A 22,895-nucleotide genomic window follows, 5' to 3' on the forward strand; every position below is an offset into this window, starting at 1 on the left:
TTTTACTCTCTTTAGGATTATCCAGTTCATCTCTTAAAATGAGGACTAAGATTATTAATCAGCTTTATGTCATTTCCTCTCAGTAAAAGACCCTAATATACTGCACATGCTAAGAGTTAATCAGATCTTAAGATGCTTAACATTGTCAGTATTTTGAGTGTGACACGTAAGAGGTCACAGGTTCAGTTTAAATTAAAGGTGCAGAATGTCGAATTTAGTGGCAACTAGCAGAATGGACATGGGAGAAATTCAATATAATATTCATAAGAATGTTTTAATTAATGTATAATCAGAGAATTAGGATTTGTGTGTTTTCGTTAGTTTAGAATGAGCCCTTTATATGTACATAGGGAGAGGGCCCTCTTCCACAGAGCCTGCCATGTTGCACCGCCATGTTTCTACAGTAGCCCAGAACAGACAAACCAAACACTGACTCTAGAGAGGGCCTTTCATTTTTTTGTGAGTTTCGCGGCCACTGCAGATTCTCCTACATGCTTGTCTAGAGGGGTAGGGTGAGGGGATGAAGGGTATTTAATTGGTTTCAATCTGCAACTTCACCGTTACATGCCACAAAATCCCATACACACTGCACCTTTAATGTGCTTAATGTCAATATTACAGAGAGAATCAAAAACTATCCCTCCCTTTGAGTTTTATGGCTGGAATATTATTACTAAAAATAGAGACTATTCCCAGTGCTTCATAATTAAAAATGTAAAAGTGATCACTTTGCAGTGAGAAGTTTGGTTTTTTATTTATGCAAAGCCTTACTTCAGAGTTCCACTGGCGCTCATGCTTAATTTCTGCAAATTAAAACCCCTCAGACATCACTATAATAGAAGGTCTCATACCAATATCCTCAATCAAAGCTTAAATATCAAACAATATCTAATTGTAAAGCATAACATAATTATCATACTAACCCTTACTAGCAATTTGTATTCGGTGTCATTTTCTTTAATTGTATCTTGTATTGATCTTTTTTGAGTAATAGATCCATTGTTTGTGAATTCATTGTTATCTGGACTTTTTGAACCCATTATGGGAGGACAAACAACCTGTTCCACTTGGGGTAAAGGTGAAATACGTTAATGAGGCATCGGTCCTGCTGCCTGTCTGCACATTCATCAGTCTCTGCCTCATTATTTCAAAACCTAATCAGAGAAAAGTCACACTCTGTTAAAAATAAAGTTAAGATGAAAGATTTTCCTGGCTATATTGATTTGTTTTGTACTATAAATACATTATTTTGTTGTTTTATGAACTTTATCTTTTTTTTGTTCTCCTGACCACTGATTAAGTCTCCTCCTATGTCATTACGGTTTAAAAAAGTATATATACATATATATATACATACAGTATATAAACATTTGCCTTAATTCATTCTCATTCAAGCCATTGTCACATTTTGCGGTACGTGGGGATGTTCATGTCGAGAGCTGGTTACATTTACTCAACATCCTCAAAATAACCGCACAATGGTGCTGTACAAGTACATGTGTCTTGTAGTGTTGCCCTGGGACTGTGTGTGTGTGTGTGTGTGTGTGTGTGTGTGTGTGCGCGTGTGTGTGTGTGTGTGTGTGTGTGTGTGTGTGTGTGTGTGTGTGTGTGTGTGTGTGTGTGTGTGTGTGTGTGTGTGTGTGTGTGTGTGTGTGTGTGTGTGTAATAAGTGTAGTAGATGCAGATGTGGGGAAGCATTGCCGGTGAAAGTCCCCGCAGGGGTCTGTGTATAAGGTTGTGTAATGTCTGCGCAAGTGCATGCGTGCGCATGTGCAGGCAGGTGTTCTTCCATGCATCCCTGTGTATTCATGTGCACTTGCCTATATGCAATTGCATGTCATTACAGGCTCCAGTCAATGCGTTCATTCCCATTGTGTGTGTATGTGTGTGCACATGGGAGCCTGGAACACACAGCCAGTCAATAATTAGCACAGACAGCAGGGGGAGGACGATGAGAGAAAACAAGATGGAAAACAAGAGAAAAAAAAAAGAAAGAAAAATAAAAAATAATAAGTGCAGCAAGCGTAGCTGAGTCCCCCACCCACCCACCCACCCTCTGGTTACCGTGGAAATCCAGATAAGGATGTTTCCTCTCTTATTCCGTTAACAGGGCTCTGCATTGGCTCTGACAGAGCCTGAATACCAATTACACTACCCTGGCACCTTCTCCACTAGAGACAGAAATAGGGAGTTGTGGGAGCAACAAAGAGCAACGGTAGGGGCAGAGAGGGACACATGGAGAGGGACAGACATGAGATGAATGCAAGGACAGAGGGACACAAGATTCGGTTGACCATATAATATGATGGCAAATGAGGATGGACCAGAAGGGAAAGGGAATATAGTGCAAATGAGTAAGAAGAGAGTGATAAAAGGAGGAGTATGTGAGAGTTTTGGGAGCAGTAAATGACTAGAACTTAACTCTATCAACGCACACTGACTCTCTGTCTGCAACTTTTCATTCTCTCAGGCATCATAACAAGCTTTCCCTCTTGCCCCATTGTGTCCTTTACCATTTTCTATGAAGTTAAAGCTGTTTTCTTTGCATCTTAAAGTAACGTCTGACCATGGCCGGTAATAATAACAGAGGTCTGATGATAGCTCTGGTGTTGAAGTCGATGAATAATTTATCATTTATGCCGCGCCGCAGTGAGCACATAGTCTCCATTAAAGCACATTGACTGTCTGTGCTCCAGCTCTAGCCCCTGGCTTTATTACTAATGCACACATGTGTGCCCACATGCGGACAGACATAGACACACTTCAATGCATGCACACACACACACATATTCATAAATGGAGAACTTACTCACTTGTCATGCTCTCATCTCTCCTTCTCCTTGCTCTACCTCCTTATTTCCTTCTCTTTTGTTGTGCTAAATGCTGCTGCTATAGTAAGCAGTGCTGTTTCCTCTGTGTTGCCAAAAACAGGGTGCGGGCTTAGAACTCAGGTTGTGATGAACTCTTAAAAGAAATGCATACAGACATTCTCAAGTCCTTAGAGAAGCGCCACAGTGAAGTAGGCAGTGCCAAAGTGCCAACCTTGTGTCACCACTTGCTGTGATATACAATACATTTTTTTCTTTCTCTTCCTGTATCTCTCTTTCCTCTTTTGCTTCCCTGTCTCTGAATGGCTGCAGCAGTTTTTTTTTCTTTTATAGGAGTCAATTGCCAGGCGCTACCTTTGTGACTAGCACAAAGACTTAGCTGCGCCGCACCATCAGCTCCTGCTTATCCAGTTATTGTGGAACGCCTTGTGTACAGGCACATACTGTGGTTCTCAGCTGCTTTGGAAGTTATTGTCCTCCTCCCATGTATTTGACTGCGTATTTAGCATTCTGTGTTTTGTTGAATGAAATGATATATTTTTTGCCTGCAGTAAGCAGGTTTACACAGTGGCTTCATGTAGATAGACATGCAGGATGAAGTTGAGCAGTTTAGTGAAATGATTTCACCATCACACTTGACTTTTTTTATAGAGCCCTGTGGAGTTTCAGAGTTTCATAATCTACATATCTGTAGCGGTAGAAACTGGCACGATAGTTAATTGGTTGTAAAATATTTATTGCCCAAACTTAAAGCTGTCATAATTCTACTTTATAGACAGGATTCTCTTTCATTAAAAATATTAAAAATTTAAATTAAGGACTTATTCCTTGTTGTACCAGTGGAGGTTATTTTGCATTGCTGCCATTTTGATTAGCAGTCTTTAAAACAGATTGGGGGATTTGAAAGTCATTTTTAATTCCTCTGACATTCTTTGGAAGGGGGTCACATCAACTGCCTCTAACAAGGTTGCATAAGCTAAGTAAAATAATTTCACAGTGACTCACATGCATGAGAAATTAAGTTTTTTTCCTCTACCCAGCAATGGTAGGAGTTTAATTAGCTCTGTCACATATATTGCAGTGATTTTTATTGGGGCTTTATGTAGTTTATCTAAATTCACAACCTTAATATTTAGAATAGTGAAGGTTAGCATTAAGGTAATGTCATATCTGTCAAAAAAGAGTAACTACATTTAAATGAAATTATTCTGGAGTGACCAACCTTACTCAAGCATTTTGGCTACCTAGACAATTATAACTATACACAACAAAATCTTCTCTTTAAAATGAATTTGTTTTCCGCAGGTTTCTGCATAGTGTCCGTTCCAATGTGCACCTCTTTCCTGCAGGGAATATTCCAAAATATTTCTTTTTTTCCCCTTCTTTTTTTCTTAATGTGTCTCTTCTCCTGCCTGGCTTTCCTGCGCCTGAGGCACCAGATTGCGATATCTCTGCTACCATGGGGTGGGCAGTAGGTGTGTTATCACTGTTGACACACTTTAAGAGGCACCACACATGCACAAATGACACACACATACAGGTACTGCATTGCACAGATAAAAAAGATTGTGACTCTCTCCTTCCCAGTGTAGCTGGGGGCAAAGGAGAGACAAACCACACAGTCACACCCTGAAAATGATAGAAATGCCATTTCATATTTCCCAAATTATTCCCCACTGGCAGTTCAGTTCTATTTGGTTTGGTTATGTTCAGATTGTGCTTTGTTTTTTCAGTTTTACAATGTTTAAAAGCAGATCATGGACAATTTATTTTTTGTGTGTGCCCTTACATGCTTGTGTTCCCTTCTGTTGTGCTGTGTGCATTCTGTTCATCATACCAGCAGCCAGGTTATCTCCTCCTTTATCATTATCTCCTACACTAGCTCATAAATCTGCGTGCTGATACCGCCGCTCCAGCGCACTAATGCATATTCATAACGGCAGCACCTAAATATTCATGAGCAAATGTCTGGCCAAACAGCTTCCCCCGCCAGAAAAGTGAAATATAAGAAACAGTTTGCCTTTTTATGTGCTTGTTTTCGCTGTTTGTGGCAGTGGGTGGGGAGTTTTGGAAGAGATGATGTATTTGCATGTCTCAAGGAGAATTATGGCTGCAGAAGTTTCCCTCCAACTATGCAGGCGACTTCACCGAGGTAGCTCCCACTTGATTTTTTGCTTTTTTCCCCCAAAATTGTCCAGGGGCTGGTAGTTGAAGGTGAAAAATGAGCAGAGTAACTTTTGATAGGTTTATTTTGCCGAGGTGGTGCACATACATCACTGTGGCAACAATAAATGACAGATTACCATGCAAATTGAAGATGCATCACTAATACTTTTTTTTACTACCAAAACAAAACCGTAAACGTAATGTATTTTATCAGTTGAAATCAAGTGGCCCTCTGATACCTTTCAGACTGTCGTACTGCTGCAAAATATTTTAATCAGATCTACTTCATTCATTGCAGATCTAAGCTCTTTTTGATGCTTTCTTTTTCCCACTCTTGTGTATGTGCACCAAATGTCATCACCTCACTATCACATGTCGCCTTTGACTGTTAACCTTGGTTAAAACCTTTCCTTCTCATTCTTCTGTAGACAGTGGAAATTAGACAAACAGGAAAAGACCAAGTTCAGTTCAGAGATGTCATCTGTTCAAAAAAAAGCTGAGACAGGCAAAAGGTTTTTTCTTCTTTTCTTTCATTTATTCACTTCAGTTATTCACCGGATGAATAACTTGATAGCAGATTGACGGCAGATGTAGTGAATGGGAGGTGAGGGATGCAAGGTTGTCAGGATCCTGTCATTTTTACATTAGTCGGACAAGTGTTTGCAACAGGAAATTTGCAGCAAGAACGCCACAAACTCAGTCATAGCAGATAACACATCTAGCACATTTGTCACCACTATAAGATATCTGACATTTAAAATCTTAGTGCAAGCAATGCTGCACATTTTAACCTTTATCCCGATGCCTTTTACTTTAGAAGTAATGAACAACAGTGTAGTTCGTCGGCACTCTGTGTGTTGCAAAGGAAGCCAAGCAACTCAGACTGGGTTACATGCAGATATCAAAAACTGCCAACATAACCCGATGTTCATCTTCTTTCCTTTTAATATCAAACCTTTCATTTTAACTCTTCCTCTCAGTAACAGTACAAGGGACAGCTACATCCTGGATATTGATAAATGAGCGCCTTTTAGCAAACCTGATGATTCAAGCTTAGCTGAACAAAATGGCTTGGATTATAAGATTGGGGTAACTGCTAAGTAACCCAATTATATTGCAAAAAAAAGGCCTCAGGGGAATTCCTCTATTAATGGCTTCTTCCCGACTGATGTTTAATACGCTGTGAGTTTTCCATCTCTTGCAGTTTCATTTGACTTCAGCCTCTAACATAGAAACTGTTCTATATTACACAGTGCCATGTTTATGTTTATATTGCAACTACTATAAGTTACTAATGAAGGAGACTGCACTGTAAGTCGACATGGTTTTCTGCTTAAGAAACTGCATCATGGATAGCAGCTTCATCCTCACTATTTATTTATGGAGATATAAATAAATAAACATTGCATCTATAGCATCTGTGTAGTGTTGTTGCATTTTGTTTATCTGAGAAATGGATGCTGGAACAAAGCTATTTTTATACCGCTTTTATTCTACACCTTGGGACTACGAACCTCCGTCCGGTAGGAAGAAGCGTTGTAATTGTACCAGTGTTTTACCTATTACTATACAGGCCCAACAAGAACCGCAGGCCTAAAGACACATCTCTTTTAATTTCTTGAGCTCCCGATATAGGAGAAAAACAACCTGTTCCTCTCAGGTCAAAGGTGAAATATGTTAATGAGGCATTTTTTCTGCTGCCTCTCTACATTTTCATCAGTCTCTGCCTCATTATTTCAGAACCTAATCAGAGAAAAGTCACACTATGTTGCAATTAAAGTTAAGATGAAAGATTTGGCCTGGCAATGTTAATTTTTTTTGAACTATTAACTAGTATCTTTATGTTATTTGTTCTCCTGACCACTGATTAAGTTGCCTCCTATGCCATTACTCACTCAGACCACCCCCCACTACCACCATCCCAAAGCAGCCAACCCAGAAGAAACACTGTCTACCCTCTGTATCGCAAAGGAATTTAAAATGCACCAACATCTGTGCAATGGAAATTTACATGGTTGTAACTCAGTGTGGAATGAAAAGCTGTAAAAACAATCTAACATTATAGACCCCAAAAGGTTATAATTGCAATAGTTATTTGTTCGCCAGTTTTTTTTTTAAGCTTTGGCTCATATCAAGAAAATCTCCAGTATAGAATCCTTTGGCAGGTAGAAGATTCAGAAGCCGTTGCCAGGATTAAATGCGCCTTTTCAGTCACAAAATCACTTGACAGTCACTCGCACTCTTAGCCCACATTGTCTAATTCTGTTATTGTACCAGCACAAATGCAGCTCCTCTTCTGAAATTAAGACATAGGACTGTTGTGTTACTTTGACAAAATGACAGTGCCTGACAGCTTGTCCCTGCATTTGACAGCCCAACGTCCCTCACATCCCATTCGCCCCAGGAGGCGTCATATGGACCAAATTATTCATCTGCAGAACATTTGAAATAGAGAAAAAAAAGCAGAGCAACAGATGACTTTCTTCCTCTTTTTTTTTCTTCTATCACTCAGATAGCATTCATGAGTATGGGTATTTTAGTTTCCAACAAGCCAAAAACTGCCTGAGTCAGTAACATGGTGCTTTGAGGGAACGTAGTGTGTGTGAGTGTGCATGTACTTGAATGAAAGCCACCCTTAACAATAGTCCGACATGAGATGAGCTATGTGCTTCATACCCTGCATAGTTGTCTCATTGTCAGTCAGTCAGCTGTCAGCAGCATTATTGCGATGATTAGGAAAAGGCCTTTTGTTCGATAGAGAGAATCATCTCTATTAAGCCCTTGATTCAGAGGAGAGGAGAGGAGAGGAGAGGAGAGGAGAGGAGAGGAGAGGAGAGGAGAGGAGAGGAGAGGAGAGGAGAAGAGAGGAGAGGAGAAGAGAGGAGGAATCTGATGAAATAACGTAGGTCATGGCACAGCCCACACAGTTATTTTTACTGGTTTTCTGGTTTTCCATATCTCCTTTGTCTCCTTTCTCTCCCTTTCTCACTCTTTCCCTTTTCATCTGCCTTGCCTGATCTCTCCCTCATTTTATTCCGCTACATTTTCCCTCTGTCTCTGACTTGTCATGCCTCCATCTGTCCATCATTTCTCTTTTCCTCCTGCTCTTACTCTCAGACACAGTGACATCCTCACACAGAAGCGCAAATTGCAAACTTTGAAGTCTGAGTGAAGTGACAGCTGCATGCGTCCTCACTGTCTGCCTGGCTTTTATTGGCAAGCTAATGTTGTGCGATGGTAATTGGGTGAGCTGCTAATCAAGCACAACGCAGTTTATGTAATTTTTTTTTAGGTATTGCACTATTACCATTTTCCAATATTAAGAACTGAAGGCATGTGGTAGCTAGCTAGCCTATCAAGTTAAAGTTAGCTCTAGGATATATTTGTTGAAAACATATCGTTGACTTTTTAATGTTCCCATCTGATTTATTTCAGAATGGGAATCTTGTTTAAAGGATATCGAATATAGTTTTGAATACTTTGCATGATATTATGCTAAAAGACATAGGCTATACTGTATATCTCAGGCAAAAATTCCCCATCCTCATGATGATCCATATAGAGGACATAAGAATAGAGAAAAAGCATTCTTATTGTGTTGCAGTTTGTTAATCCCATCATTCTAAGTATAAGGAAAAATATAAGATCAGCTTATTTGTATTTTAAAAAAGTATAATTTCACTTTTAATGTTGCAAGAGAAAGCTTTGAGGATGTGGATTAACCCATATGTTGAGCAAACATAACTAACGCTATCTCAGATAACGGTGGCAGGAGTTGCTAAAGTATGTTTCCTAAACTCCAGTAGAGACCAGAAATATCACAGTGTGGATGTGCTAGTAGTAGATGGGCCCTTCTTGTTTTAACTACAAACTGATGTAGCTAGTAAGTTAATGATGGTGTCATCAGCTTTGGATTTAATACAGTTATTCGTCAATTAATTAGCCAGACATGCTAATGATTGCTGCTTTAGAACAGAAAAACACATAATCCCTTTCTCATACCTTTACTCCTGTGTATTAGGTTTTAAAGACTGCAAAACAACAGCCTGCTTTAACAAATCCACAGGTTGCCAAACCTAGTTACAATTGCTAAGCCATAATTGGACAAACTGTACTCAGGGGAAGGATTTAGCAAAAGGATAATTTCACCATGGTTGCTTGCTTTATATGTTTGGGATAGCCTCACATGCAAACCTAACCCAATAGACCTTTACATTGTTAAGATACATATCTGCTAAATGATCTAACCATTTAAACACAGCAAGCACTTCTAAAATGTTTACGCAGCAATCAGCTTCACCCTCAGTTTCATTGCTTATCGACACAGGCCTATTCCTGGAACAGTTCACCTGAACAGCAGCCAAAAGCCGAGACCCATCAGTGAGAGTGGAGGTTCTGATGAGTCGAGTCGCTCTGTTTTCATCCCCTGTATCCAGAGTTGTGCTTACAGTCTCTTTTCCCCTCCGAGACACAAAAATATTAACTTTCAGCTTGGTGCAGCTGCCAACTTCCTGAACCTAACAGCACATTCTGTCCATCACAGGGAATGCTGTAGACAGGCATCTCGTGGGTTCTTGCAGCATTAACCAATGCAAGGAGTAGTTCCATATGTATTTTTGGAGGTCAATCACCTAATATAGTATTATAAATATGTTATCTTAACCTGTAGAATTGTTCATCTTTATTTATTATTTATCCCCACTGGTGAGAGCTGTGGCTGGAGGCACTGTGTTTTTGGGTTGTCCATCTGTCCAAATCTTGTGAACACACTATCTCATCAACATGAGGGAATTTCTTCATATTTGGCAAAAGCTTCTGCTGGGATTCAAGAATGAACGATTAGAATTTGGTGGTCGAAGGTCAAGGTGACTTCAAAAAACACATTTTTGGACATAACTCATGAATTCATGTGCTAATTATGACACAAAAAAGGTCTAATAGGATAAAATGTTGAAGTGATTAAATTTCACATCCAAAATGTCAAACCTTTGGTCAGATACTGAATTGGTGGCACTAATCTTGGGTGCCCACCTGGATACTCTGGTGGTTGTATTGATCTTCTGTGCTGTGGGGTTGTAGATATGTGTGAAGCATCAAAGTTTTAGAATCTGTAGCTTCTTTACAGCAACATCCAATCAGAAGCATCGTCTACTGTCATGGCAACAACTTTGTGTACTGTCAGAATCAGCTTTATTGGCTAAACATGTGAATGCATACACGGAAAACACACTTAACACCACCGATTATTAAATTCCTGCAAAGTTTTAACTACAAAAATTATATGAATCTGGACAAACATGGATGTAAATTGCAACTTGACTGGTTGGCAGGTGTAGATGTGGTATTTCTAATTTTATCTAAGAACAGGGGACCTCTACCCTTATATTCACTGTGTTATTGCACTATATTGTAGACCTCCACTCACTCTCACTTAGAGACTGCAGTTATAAAATAGTAAATTAAAGAGGTCCTTGCATCCACATCGCCTGCTAGAGCTGTTTTCTTCTTTGCAGGCAAGTAGTAGGGGGTTGCCTCCTCATATATTGACTCTCAGACCTTTAATAATTAAACACTGAAGAACTGTTATCCTCTCCCTCTGCTCCCTTGGGTCCCCATCTTCAGCAAACTGAATCTTCACATGCAGCCTTATGCACATTGAAAAGACAATAAAAGAAAAACAGCCTTCAATACAACAACTTGTCTATTAAGTGCAATTGACAAAGACTTGTTGTAACAGTTTTTCTTTAACTTGACATTACGTTCATTTTCACCTTGCCATTTCCTCCATGCACTGAAAAAGACTGCTGGAAAACAGTCATTTCAGAAAAGCAGAAAAATCTATACTAGGTTACTCCATTTTAATCATCAAGCCACCACAATTACTCGGATTTGCTAACTTCTACATACAAAACAGCATAAATTAAGGGTCATCTGTAGGTCAGTAGAAATGAAATAGAAGAGAGGGAACTTGCAGATACAAGAGATATGCTTTTTTATTTTCTCTACCGGATCTAAAATAAAAGGCTTTATCAGCAGTAAGAACTGATAGAACAGGTTTTGTACAGCCGCTGGGGAATTTCAATGCATGACGCTCCTATTTGTGTCCTTTTTAATTTTGTTTTAGGATCCTCCTTATAAGAGAGGACAATATTCTTACAACAGCAATATTGAGAAGGAGAAAACCGATTGGTACAATTGCAACACACTTCTCCTACCATCCTCATATCACCCCAAACAAATAAAGCAGAACCTGCCAGCGGCAGCAAATGAGTAGCACGCTTGTGTTCCAGGTGGGGAGTTCATTTTTAAAGCAGAGGGAATGATGATTTCAAGAGTGTGGGTACTGCAATAAGATCGCAAAATCCTATAAAAGAGTGCTTTATTGCTCAAGATAACTGTAACTACAACCCATCCCAAAACCTGCCACTGATCTTATTATATGCAGTCTACAGCATTCCCCTTTGGCTAATAAAATAAAATGGATCATACTCTACAACTGGCGTTGATATGTGCTTAAAGTCCCAGTGAAACAGAAATTAAAGCGTCTTTAGCTTCTGCACTGTGACGTATTTCCCAGTGAAACTGAATATCTAAAAGGGGGACAGTTAAAAGAGGGATTTAAATCAAATCATTCACATTTGACTGGACCCCTAAGAAAGTGGGCAGGCTTACAGAGTTAAGCATCATACAGAGCTACAGAGGACTGTTGGCTCCACACACACCTCCCTCACCTGTTAGATCAGGAGGATGAGGAGTTTTTGTCCATTGATATCCAAACACATATATAATCTCTCTCCATATTGCTCTATTAGCTACAGCCGACAAATGGTGAAGACAGTTTAGTATGACCAGTGTGGCTAACTCTCCCAAAGTCACATATAATTGGATGAACTTTTGTAAACGTCCCTGAGTGTAGGATGAGTCATTAAACATTTGAAACCATTTTACAGGAAAAGAAAAGACAGGGATTTTCATGTAAAAATGCCCTGATATTATATGTGGCATATAACAAGAGATGAATGAGCAATTAACACAGGGACACAGGATTAAAACTGGTAAAAAAAACAAAAAAAAAACTGTATATTCCATTTCACCGGAACTTTAAGCTACAAAAGAAATCCCAGTCATTACACAGAAAGATGAGGACACACACCAACAGAAAGACAGACAGATCAGAGGACAGATAGGACTGGGAGAGGCTGGCAGGCTGAGCGATGTGTATGTGTATGTGTCTTTATGCCCCAGCTGAGCCTCAGTAGAGCAGCAGCACAGAGGCCAAGTTAAACGGGGAGGGGAGATTAAAGGCAGTGCCGGGGTCTGCAGCCTCTGTATTCAATCACCGCTCTCGCTCACACCTCAGCCTGCATGCTGATCAAACCGCAGTGAAAGGAGCCTTGCACCCTGCCACTCCCATACACAAGCGCAGAGGCTACACACCCGTGGCCACTTGTACTGTCATCACACCAGATTTTGACCATATGATAATCAAAAAATATGATGACAATTCAACATCATGTTCAGAATCAATCATTAAAATAATGTTGAATATTAATCTTTAACAGTGTTTGTAGTATTTTTACTATGTCATTGCTAAATAGAAGAGAACAATATCTGTAGTGCAACAACATTTCGAAACATCGCCATCTGATGTTTTTAATCTCTCTAATTCTCCATCCATCTCCGTCAATCCTTTCACAGGTTTGATGTATCTAGATCATTAAGGCAGTTACAGGAGTTGGCTGAGTGAATGAATGTTGACAAGAGGGAGGGTTTGTGTGTGAGAGAGAGAGAGAGAGAGAGAGAGAGAGAGAGAGAGAGAGAGAGAGAGAGAGAGAGAGAGAGAGAGAGAGAGAGAGAGAGAGAGAGAGAGAGAGAGAGAGAGAGAGAGAGAGAGAGAGAGAGAGACCATCTTGCTTAAAGTCACAGTGAGTGTAACTTTTCTTTTCACTGAAACTACAAATTCTGTTGGATTCATGCTTCTCTGCTGAGGTGTTTTGGTATTGCAGCTGTCGTTGCCTCTGGCGTAGGAATAGATTTATTCAGGTTCACTCGTTGATTGTTGTAGCAACACTGAATGTCAGATTGAAGGTTTCCCTTCATTTTAACACTTACTGGGAATATATCCCTGTTTTCCTGCCAATAAGTTTAATTTCACTGGGGATAATTAATCATAAAAATATGTTTTTAGTAGTTTTATGTTTTTGTTAAGTTATCTGACAATATTTTTTTAATAGAACAATTTCTCATCTTTGTGGAAATAAACAGAAAGCCAGCCACCCAAGCATTTAATTCTCTGTTTTTTAGTTGACCACCATTATAATGCTGACCTGAGGTTATTACTGCTGTAAAAGCAGTGATGGACTATCCATTGCACGCAGCCATTTCAGCATTTTATTTAGCTAGTATAAAAACTGGGAAATTGTTCATTGACACTTTGTTGTAATGTGAGGGCAATCTTCTGCACTCTATGTTTCACCTGTTGAAATCTGCTTTGCAACTGTCCTTAATGCAGGTTGCTTATTGAACTGTCTGCAAGGTTTACATTTTACAGATGTTACACTCCAGTTTGTTCATTTAATCTAAACTATACTTTGCTGCACAGCTGAACTGTAAAATGCTATTTCAGCATGAAATGGAACTGGAAGAAACTATTGTGGGTGGAAAGGTGATCCCGTTATTTTACTGTAAAAAAGACAATTGGTGTCGGATGGACTGTATCAACAGCAGTTGCATGGAAGCATTAAATAGGTTTGGAGAAGGTGTGGAACAGATGCTAGAATTGTCTAGAAATATCTGGATCTCACTTCCTGATATTAAACCTCATTATATGTTATAAGGCCATGCTGTGAAATGATGAAATAATTTAGTCTATATTAGTTTATTAACTTCATACTGTAGCTGAGAGCAATGGTCACAGCCAGGAGAACGTTTGCACTGGAATTGGCTTTGCTATGACACATGCATATATTTTATTTCCAGTGTCGACACTCTCTGCCAGCAAGGGGAACATGTAGGAGAATACACAAGTAGCTCAGGATGACCATTCACAGTTATTGTGGTCTCCATGTGCTATCTCTGTAGACCTCGTAGCCACAAGCTGCCGTTACATTTTTCAAGACGAGCACCTCTGGCAGTGCCTCCAGCAGAGCTACAGAGCCTCTGTAAGACCCCAACGCAGGAACATGAATCCATTACTCTCTCTGTGTTGGTGACTGTGAAATATGTGAGGCTGGTTGTGTTTCCTCATGGCCATCACTGCAGCTCCACATTCTTCTTCATGTCACGTTCAAAAATATTCCAGTCTTTTTTTCTTTTTCTTTTTTTTTACAGAATCCAAAATATTCCAACAAAAACGAGCAAACCCTTTTATTTTACCTCCTCAAATAATGTTTTGTTTAGCTGATATTTTGCTGAAGAAAAGCAAGAGTAGCTGTGAATTGTGAATGCCCCCCCACCGCCCCATTGAGTGCCTCTCTGTGTGTGTGTTTGTGTCTAAGAGGGAAAATTGGAGATGGAGAAAAATCCGGAAAGAACCGTTTTTTGAGAAAAATAAAGAGCAAATACAAAGAAAGCAAGTTTTGAAAGTAGAATGGCAACAGCAGTTATGCTAACGCTACTCCCACACATGCATGTGCAGCTCAAACACACCTACACACACTTGCTGATGCTTTATTATAGATTTTCACACATTCAAGCCCAGTCGGCCCTGCCTTACACTGTCTGACAAACCTTGATTCTGTCCCCCAAGGGTGCAGGAGGAGAGAAATGATTGGAGTTTCACACACTCACTCAGGGGTCTTTAGTCTGCAAAATGATAGCAACATTTAACCCTCCTGTTGTGTTCCAGTCGAATTTTACCGATTTACAAGTTTTCAGTCTGAAAAATGTAGTTTATTTAACTTGACTGTCAGAAGGTGCCATGATTTTGTCTACACAGGGCATCTGAACATGCAAAATAAATGTAGATCATTTTCACAACATTTTGGGTGTTTTATTTTGGTGTTCCTGGTGAAATTAAATGCATGAGTTAGACTAAAATAAGTGTATAAAATTGAATTAATCAGACGGACACATTTCCTCTACCAGACCCCCACGTGCATGTATGTTTAAGGGTTAGGGTTAGGGTTACACACACACACACACACACACACACACACACACACACACACACACACACACCTCACTCCCCTCCTTGTTTTCCATGGCAACCCCCATGGGAACCTTTCCACAAACAGAATCTTATTTCCCTGAGGGGAACTATACCTGTTTGCAATTGTCACAAATAATCACATTGTTTTTAGCAACAACATTACTTCATAAAAAAAAAAATAAACTTTTCTCACAGCTCTAGTATATCAAGATTTTTTTGAGGCCTTGCTCATTCACTCTGTGTCAGCACAATGACCAAAGGATGTAGAGTATTTGACGCTCTTGATCGTGTTTTTGATCATGATGATGAGGAGAGAGGCCAGGAAACTGACAGTGAAGATGTTTTATAGGAGGAAGTGTCAGAAATTGAAGACAACACAGATCCAGACCAAGAGACAACCAAACCAGTTGAATGAGTTCAAGTCTGCAGGCCATAAATAGCAAATAGAAGTTCAACATTTCTAATGTTCACAAGATCTTTGATAAAAAAGATCTATCACAACATTAGGTGGTAATATATGTATTATTATGGATTTATTATCAGCTATAACGAGTTGGTGATTTTGAACCGGAAACACAGAATTAATTAACGTGAAACAGACACAACAGGGGGGGTTAAGGGACTTCACCTTATCATCATTGCCCTGTTGTGATGTATCCTCCGGGGGAGGAATATGTGCTTAATTGCAGTAGTGAAGTGGCGCTGGTATGCATGTGTGTTTTTTTGTGCACAAGCTTTCATGTGTTACCAAGGGTTACCAGGGGTCATTTGTTTTCCCTTTTCTCGCACCGTTTTAATTGATGATCATTCATTGTTTCACGCCAACACCCTGTTATTAAGCAGAGTTCATTATTCTAAAACACTAACGCTGGGGAAAAGAGGGCGTCTCATGGGAAAACACCATTCTTCGCATGCTTTACACAAGGTCATAGTAGGAGAAAAAAAGGGGACTTGCTTCATTATGAAAACACTATTAAACTACACAGGGGCTGAGTTGAATTCATTGTAATCAGAAGTCAATGTAGTAGCGACAAAAGCGATACATTAGTTGACAAGAAAGTGTCTCATAGCCTTTGTACTCTGAATGCAGTGATCTGATTATCCTCAGTAAGATGGTGTGGTGTTTTATCTTGGGCAGCTACTATTGATTGATTTAGATTCTTTTAGCAATAAATCTATAAATTGTTGAGTCTCTAAAATGGCAGAAAATAGTAAAAGGAAACAAATTGATTCTCAGAGTCCAAAGTAATCTATTTAAAATGCCTGTCTGTCCAACAGTCTAAAATAAGAACGTATAAGTTGCAATAATTATAAAACAACAAAGCATGTTAATTGTCTGCCAATGGCCGAATTGTTTCAGTGCTATTTTCTATCCCTATTCATGTCTAAAAATTAATAAACTCATCCACCACTTTCTACAGTAGTGAGCCATAGGTTTGAAGTAATGAACTCAGGGATAGAGAAGCTATGGTATCATCTTGTGCTTTAAAATGTTAATTTTTGAGATCAGCAAAAATGCCCCGAGCAAAGCATTTCCATAAAAGGTGTAGGAAGCAGAAAGGACAGCTTTCATAAGTTTAGTTGTAACTGTGGTTGCATGGCAACATTCACTTAGCTAATGTGTGTGTGTGTGTACGACACAAAGGGAGATAGACTGAGACCTATCTCGTGGTTATATTTGGCATATATATGCTGCATTTGTGCCTTTAAAGTTGTATAACTGCACTTGTTTATGTTGCAGTGTGTGTGTGTGTGTGTGTGTGTGTGTGTGTGTGTGTGTGTGTGTGTGTGTGTGTGTGTGTGTGTGTGTGTGTGTGATAGTGTTCCTGTGTGCCTGCTGCTTGCCCAAGCATTTTAGGGAAAAAGGGGCAGAAAAGGAAAATCAAATCACTTTTCAGAGTGGCTCCAAAAGCAAGAAAGGCGCTCAGATGCACTTGCTTCACCCAAAATAGATCGACCAGACCGCAGTTCTCTCTCTTTCCCCTCATCATGATGAGAGAGTGCTCCCAATGAGAATTGTCTCCAGAACTTTCTCTCATGGCTCATGGCAGCATAGGCAGGGTATTAATAATTTCAAGGCTAGCTTTATGATGAGTTTTCGGTCACTTGATCAGTGTTGGAGATGAAAATGGATGTCACAAGGAGTTCAGTTCTTTCGAGCAGCAATCTACTACAGTACATGATACAAAATGGTGGAACAGTATCTGGGTAGCTTTTTTTTCTTCTTCAGTGGCTTTGTTTAAATTGACCACCTCGGACATCGGAGGTTGGAACACTAGCAAGGAGCCCCATTGGTGCTTGTGTCTGTCGGCAGCACATCTCTTAAGGTGTCAGGTGAAGTTTACTCACTGCTCAGCACTGTACCCATTAGCTACCATTACACAAGGAGGCAGATGTTTCATTGTTTCTGCACCTCGTACTCCTTCTGTTCGAGTGTAGGTCATTTTGGAGATTCCACTCAGGCCGTACATAATCTAACGCGGCTCTTTTACCTAAAGCTGTAATTTCATCTGCTCTGCTCTCCTTCCCGATACACCACATGCTGTTCAGCTGGCTCCTCCAGCCTCTGATTAGGCTTGTTAAAAGGATTCATTTAAAAACTAGCCTGCCAGGCCTCAGGGTAGAGGGATGACATCAAGGTTCTACTAATGCAGCATTTGGATCCAAAATGGGATTTCAGACTTGCAGACTTGGCGCCGGACTCTCCCTCTCTCATTCCGAACAGCTGTAGCGTGCTGGAGTGATATAGCATTTTAGTCTGGCAATGTCTAACATGTACACACACACACACACACACACACACACACACACACACACACACACACACACACACACACACAGACACACACACAGTCACACACTGTGTCCTCTCCAGCAGAACAGATGTGATGCTAGTTTCCAACTACATCAAGCTGCCATGTAGTGTTTTTGGGTTAAGTGGAGAATATGTGGAAAAGAATTTTTTTGTTACCAAGGCTTTAGCCATTACATGCATGGTTTTGATGTTTAGAAAAGAGCATGTCCATGTGTTGGCATCCCTATAATTCACATTGCCTCAGAGCAACACACACACGAGCAGTTTGGCTCCTTCTAGACACTATGACAACATTGTTTGCTTAATTCACAAATCAATATGTTATATTTCAGCATTTAACGTTCTTCCCCTTACACAGCATTTTATCCTTGCTAGCGAGATCACAGTGCCGATGTCAGTGGCTGTTGGTTCAAACCACAGTGGTGTGGCTGAGTGGACGGAGAAGCATGGCCCCCATGGACTGCTAACACAGATTTTCAACTTTAGTCTTGTTATTAAATTGTCCACAGTCAGCCCTATGATAAATATTTTCAGAAATGAAGATTTTATAAGTGATTTCCAAGAAAAAACTCACCTGTTTTGTTATGCTTTCATCACCACTTTTTTTTTAAATACAGTCGTATGGTAGAAGACTAATTTTGTCAGTGAAAAATATTTGTTAAAGACCTAGAGGCTTGTAGTTATAGTTCCTGTCTCTGTTTCAGAAAGTGTCAGCTGCTTGACTTGTTACACAACTAAGCAGCATCTTGTTCTTCAGATGCATTACACCAGTGATCATATCAGAGGTTACTGGGTTCTGTAAGGAAAAAAGTAATGATTTATCGACCAAATGCATGTACAATCCCTTTGAAAACTGCAAAGATGAGGCCAAAAAACAGCTTGAGGTAAATTAGGAAAACATGAAACAACTACTATAAAAATAAATCACTTTAAACTAAATCACAAGTGGCCAAAATTACACAGCCAGTGTGAACTGAAAGCAGCTGTCTCTCAAAGTAAAAGACATCCCTTATATTGCTTAGAATCTGTGAGCTGTGGTATTAATTTACTATCAGCAAACATTTCATAACTATTTTTTTAGTTGTGGGTGCTTATTTTGCCTATGTATGCCGCCACAAGTGTCACTGCCAAAATGATGGCTAATTAAAACTAATTTTCATAAGACAACACTTCAGCATCCTCAGTAATCTTAAAGTTTTCCATGGCAGAATGCATTTTTGTGTCGAATTTAGAAGGACACTCTGAAATACTTTGGAAAGAGCTATTTCTTGTGCGGCACAGTGTGCAATCCCAGCATGACTCCAGAACACTGCAGATTTTCAAAGGACAAAAAAACTATACCTACCCCTCCTACCAAGCCTAAACCACACATTTTTATAAATATCTAAGCATTTGATTCAGCAGATTGAGACTATAGGAGGTAGCTTTTAGTTGTAGTTGGATCTCTTGAGCAGGAAAAAAAACAAGAATATTTTTTAAAAAATGAATGAAAAAGAGGCCTTTAAAAAAAAACATGCTCTCAGACATCTGGGCAAAAGACGCAAGGATTAGAAAGGGCGAGGGGGGGGGGAACTGTCATGTCTCCGCACATTGTAGCTGTGCAGGACATTTGTCAAATGGCCGTGTATGGCAGAGCAATTGTAATGTGCTTAGGAGCGGGGGGAGAAATAATAAAGCATAGGAGCATGTCAATAACATTACGTTGTATTAAACCGTACACTCTGCCACATGAATCCATCTTCTGCCACAGTCAGAGCTTTCATTTCACTCTAGGGTGGCCACACATACATTTTAATCAGCCATTTGGCTGGCCAAGCTGACAACTGCTCGACAACAGAAGCTGATAAGGGTGATGATAAATCATAGCGCCACTGGTACAAGCTTTGGGTTCGTTTCTGAGAACACCTGCCAGTTTTAGATTTTTCCCTCTATTCATGAGGCTATTCCAGGAAACAGGCTTACTGTTTCCTCTCTTCACAGTCCAATTTCTGAAGAGATTGGACTGCATCTCGCATCTTTGCATGTACAACAATTCTTAGCGAAAAATAGTATGTAATTTTAATCCTGCATTAAACTGCAGGAGTCATATTTTTAACCGCATGGGTAGTTGTTTCATTCTTCAGTCTACTGTGTTGGAGTGGTGAATCCTCTTATGTTTTCTAACCTTTTCTGCAGAAATCCCTTAAGGCCAATAGAAAGAGGAATACCTTCTTGTGCTGGGGAGGTTTGGTACGGTTCATTATTTGCTTTGTTTGTTTAGTTTCATGCGGTTTTACTTTACTGTGGCAATGTATGTGGTATCCCTGGTAGTGCGCTCTGGAGGCAGAGCCACGGGGATGCTTGGAGCAATTTGTTTTAGAAAGGAAGGAATGAAGTCGACACCGACTTTATTGAGGGACTGAGACCAGCATGTTCCCTCACACAATATTTGGAAACATTGTAAACACAACTGCTTACAGCTTAAACCGACTTGTTCAAAACACGGATTCTCTTCTGTGGTTCTCTACTGTGTGGTGTCTCTGTCATCTCACTGACTTGAGAGTCACACTCAACTATTAAGGGCACAATATGTTTTTTCTCTGTGGAGACTCAAGGCTAGATAAACTTCTCCTTCAGGGTCAAAACAGTAATACTTATTTAGCACTTACTTTTTAGCCATTGTAGTGTCAGTAAGTCTGTCTACCACTTTAGTCCAGACTGAAATATCTCAACAACTATTTGATGGATTGCCATAAAATTTGGCACATACATTTATGATGTGCAGAAAATGAAGCCCTCTGATTTTAGTGGCCCACTCACTTTTCCTGTACTGCCACAAATAGGTCAAAATGTTCACTCATTTGGTGAACTATCTCAATATGTACACAACACACTGGTACTAAATTTTGTGCAGATATTAATGGTTTCCAGATGATTGATTATAAATGACTTTGGTAAGCCGTTGGAATGTCCTCCAACGCCACAGTGAGGTTGACATTGATGGTTGTGAGTGAAATGTCCCGGCAAACACTGGATGGTTTATTTTCAACCTTGCTGAATTATCATGACTTTGATACTCTACAATATGAGTTGTTCCAGCTCATTAACAAAATGCAGTTCATTTGGACATGAATGGTAGCTTTACACTGAAAGTAGAGATATTTCAGCTTTGGAAGTATTATGACGTTTATACTATATGGTTTGCCATGTGTCTTCCACAGTGGTATAAGATTAAACTTAAATGTGAAGAATTTTCCAGAAGCCTATCTTTGTCACAGAGTTATATGCACAATAGTAGCACATCCATACGTTGCAATTGGAATACTTTATAAGGCAGAGCCAATTATTTTATTTTTATACTGGGTTTAAAATTAGAAAATTCTTTATCATTACCATAAAGAATTCAGTGCGGCTGTATAGAGAAGAATATAGATGGCAAGACAACAACATGAAAATTTAATTCATGCAGTTTCCCGGCAGCTACAGCTAGGACAGTAAAAGCAATGCCCCTGTTTGATGCAATGTAGGCAATTAATGAGCTCCATCGACTCAAGAAAGAAGAACAACAGAGAATTGCGACGTCAAATTTGCCACAGTCTTTGAGCTTGTTGACTTCACATATAGTACTGTACCTCAGTGCTAGAGCGATCCACGTGATTACGTAAGAAATCCAAACAGTCTGTTCAGCTTCTTGCAATGAAAGAGTTCCAAAGGAGAAGGAACTGACAAAAGAGAGAGAGAGCAGGAAGGAGGCATCAAGTAGAGGCTCTGCAGAGATGGGTGGGATAGGGAGCAGGAAGTAAGTGCACGTACACATGAAAACATCCACATACACACACACACAGGAGTTTACATGACAAGTCATTATCTGCCATCATCCAGGAGAAAACAAAGGAGATGCAAGAGGGAGGAGGGAGTTAAGTGAGAAGGCACGAAGGAGAAATCAGCGAGTGGAGGATGGAGGAAGAGGAAGATAGCTGAGTAAGAATGTGGTGGAGGTTGAGGGGTGTGGGGGGTTTTGTTCTTGATCTCCAGAGTGCAAGAAAAAATGCATTTTTAAGCAAAATAATTGTGTAAAGACGTCTTTCTTCACATTGGTAATCACTCCTCCCAGTTTCTGTGTAGGTTTGTATTTATAAATACATACATACATCCAGTAATGTATGGTTGCCGGCTATAGAGTAGTCACACTGCAGTAAAGGTAGAGTTGGGTAAAGGTAAACACTCTTCAACCTTGTGACGACATCTTGATTTACTTGTAATTGAAAAAAAAGTCACAATTATAGGACAATAACAAAGGTGTGATAAAGTAAAATACAATGGAAAATTAAGCATGATAAGCATCTAAGGTAGGTTTAGATTGGTCTGGGGTAGAATTAGGTGATTTAATGATAGGCATCTTCATTTAAGTGTGTCAAGTTTAAGTATGTGTGTTTGCAGTCATTTGCTACTAAGAGTTTCATTTTATTTCCATTTGCTAAAGGAAACATTATGGGATCACCAAAGTCATTATATTTCATCCTGAGGGAGTCAGGAATGTCTGAGCTGAATTTTGTGGCAATCCATCCAAACGTTGTCGAGCCAATTCATTTCACCGGAACAACATATGTCATGGTAGCACTGAAGGAAAAGTCAGGTGATCAACGGAGTCAGTAGGATTCATTGTCTGGGCTGACCGACATTGCATTCCCAAGAGCCATGAGGTTAAAATGGCAAACAAGACAGTTGAATAAAATTAAGTAAAAACAATAATAATTCAAGTAATTTCAACCACAAACAAAATACACATAGAATAATTATATGTTGTTGTTTTTCACACAAGCATGTAAGCTTTTTGAGATGTTTGAGGAGACTGGAAGGCCAACATGAATATGTATATGTGTTACTGAAGTTTTGCCTTAGAAGATACATGATGGCAAATAAGGCCATGTATACACCTACTGTACAAACACACTTT

General features: G+C 39.6%; 1 protein-coding gene across 1 annotated transcript in view; it reads left to right on the plus strand.

Moving 5' to 3' along the window:
* The window catches only part of tafa5a (TAFA chemokine like family member 5a), a 138,948-nt gene that overhangs the window by 65,333 nt on the left and 50,720 nt on the right, over positions 1-22,895 (plus strand). The window lies entirely within an intron of this gene.

This window comes from Scomber scombrus, chromosome 22 (assembly GCF_963691925.1).
Source record: "Scomber scombrus chromosome 22, fScoSco1.1, whole genome shotgun sequence".
In the NCBI taxonomy this organism is placed as follows: domain Eukaryota; kingdom Metazoa; phylum Chordata; class Actinopteri; order Scombriformes; family Scombridae; genus Scomber; species Scomber scombrus.